The following is a 2,761-nucleotide window of genomic DNA, read 5'->3' on the forward strand; positions in this document are numbered from 1 at the left end:
AAGTAACGAGACCGAGGAGCGAGGCGCAGACAGAGGGGGGAGGGGCTCCGACTCACACAACAGCGACCAGCCCAGCCCACGGTGAGGCGTTCACGGACACATGAAGAAATTCAGAAATTCTGAAGCCTGTCTCAAACTGAAGCTGTTTGTTCGGGAAATAAAACACAGAAACACGCGGTGGTCGCCTGTAACAGTACACCTGAGTTTCCTTTCCTTTTTTTTTTTAGTATATCCATTTTATGCTTAATTCATCTACTCCACTATTTGACAACAGCTACCTCACAGATAGAGTATGAGTACAGAATATAAACCAACTAATAACTAAATCATGATGTTGTTATGGATTAAGTGAGCCAGCATATAGTAGCATTATGTGAAATAAGCTTCACCTTTACCAGCTGCCACTTCATGCGTCACAAACTATAATTTAGTTGTATTTGTTCAATTTGAGTTGCATTAGCCACTACTACTACTAAATACGAACATACGAAAAGGGCATACGCATGGTGCTTTCACATCTGTACTAGTTAATATGCTAAATTTTCTTCTTTTTTTTTTTTACTTGTCATTTTTACACTATTGTAGCATTTGTACTTTCAGTAAGTAAAGGATCTGAATATTTTTTCCACAATTTTGGCTGGTTTTCATTTTATTTATCTCTTGTGCAGGCACACATAGTGGTGAAGCTTTTCTTCATGTGTACTTTGCCTCCTGCTTTGTTTGTTTGTTCCTTTCTGTATTTGTTGTATCTTTAGAACATCATGCTTGTAGCTGTCTTTATTTTTACTTGTCAGTAAGGGCATAACCTAAAAATCTTTCTCCCTAAATATGTAAACTATCTCTGTGGACCAGTAGCTTCCCCTCTTGATTTATGATTCTCAAGAAGCATTTACAAATAAATGAGTGTTTATTTTTCCCATGGCATGAGACAAAGCTACAAAAGGCCGTCTTGTTAAATGTTCCCAGAGGGCCAATGTGCTGTTTACTTATCTCTCACTTGTATGCGATGATAAGAAGACTTGGCAACATAAGGACCGACATGATACTAAATTTAATCACCCCAACGTCTCTGTCTTCCTCTGAATGTCATTCCCTTCTGTTTTCTGTATCTCTGAAAAGAAGCTGACTTCTAGGGAACTACAGATCAACCACTGTCTGTTAAAAACCAGACTGGCCTCATAGATGTTCCACATGTCTGTCATACAGACACATCTTGTATTTAAAAACAGGAGTCAACAGGCTGACCCGCAGGCTTCTGCTGAGACTCAAACTTCTAAAATACTCCTAAAAAGCTCACTGTTTTTTTGTCCTGGAAAAAAGCCTCTGTCCAGATGTCGATCCTTGGCTAAGTCAACCCACTTTTCCAAATGCAAACAGACGGTCCAGTCAATAATCTGTTATTTTAATGGAAAGTATGTCTGTGTTGCTATTAACTATACAGGGAATTCCACATGGATGAGTGAATAGTGAATGATTTTGTTGTCTTGGTAATATGGGCTGATATTTGTGTATCACATTTATACTCAACCAAAACCTTTAACTTACATGACACATCGGAAATACAGAACATACTCTGTTACTATAATGCTGCCTAGTGTCCATACATACTGTAGAGCCCTACAGAAACAGAGGTGAGAGAACAACATTTTGGTTTGTGTAAATGGAAAACACAGGGAATGTCAGTAAGATGAGAGTAAAGGTGAGTGGGAGGGGACACTGCCAGAGACAAGGATGAATAGAGCACTATCATATCCAGTTTCAGCGTTTCTCACAGTCTGAAGACTTACTTGCGATGCTGTACCTGCCAAAAATTAATGTGCACTTTCAAATGCAATTATATATCGATTTTAACTTTAAGAAAATAGTAAGAAATGATAGAGTTCAGAAAATCCATGCATACCCACATTTGTTATGGATTTACAACTCCAATTGCAGTGTTACAAATCGTCCAAAGTGTATGTATATATGAATAATAATTATTACATTTATAAGTGTTTGTATAATACTGTTTGCCTTCTAGTGTTTTGTATGATGCAATGATACAAAAAAGGTTCCCAACATGTCAGGTTGCTTTTTTGTCAATAACTGTCTGCATGTGTGTAATCAGATGAAATGTAATATAGCATTAAATCACTGGCTGCCAGACAGATCAGAGTATTATACATTTGTGGCATTATGGGAAATGTCGTATACTGGTGTTAGATGACAAGCAAGTGGCTGATCCCTATGTAGATTTATTGTGTTGATTTACAATCCCACAGCTTTGATTATAGTTTAATTATTTGTCTGAGTTATTGGTTTGCTCTTATTGAACAATCAATACTGCAGTCTCACTTTATGTTTGACGAAGCGCACAGGATTTGCTGTTGTGTGTGTTGTTGTGAGATATGAGCACTTATCTCCATTCTCCACAGATTACGTCATTCATTTTCAGACTTTTATGATTAGACTTTTAAATTATTCAAATTGTTGCTTGCCTTCGGGCAATGAATGTACAAAGAACACTTTCCTCACAAGTGCAGCACTGTAGTAATTATGGGGACAAAACTATACAGTCTCCACACTGTTAACCATTTATTTCAGGGATGGATTTGATTTCAGGGTCAAGGTCAGAAGTATCCGTCCATCCAGTGACAGGTTGCCAGTCCACAACAGGCCTAATAGACATTCACACTCACAGTATGAGAGTTTATAATTCATCTAAACCACAGCACCTGATGGAAACCCAAGCACACATGGAGGACACATGCAAAGTTCAAAG

The sequence above is a fragment of the Larimichthys crocea genome, chromosome XVII (genome assembly GCF_000972845.2).
Source record: "Larimichthys crocea isolate SSNF chromosome XVII, L_crocea_2.0, whole genome shotgun sequence".
NCBI lineage: Eukaryota > Metazoa > Chordata > Actinopteri > Sciaenidae > Larimichthys > Larimichthys crocea.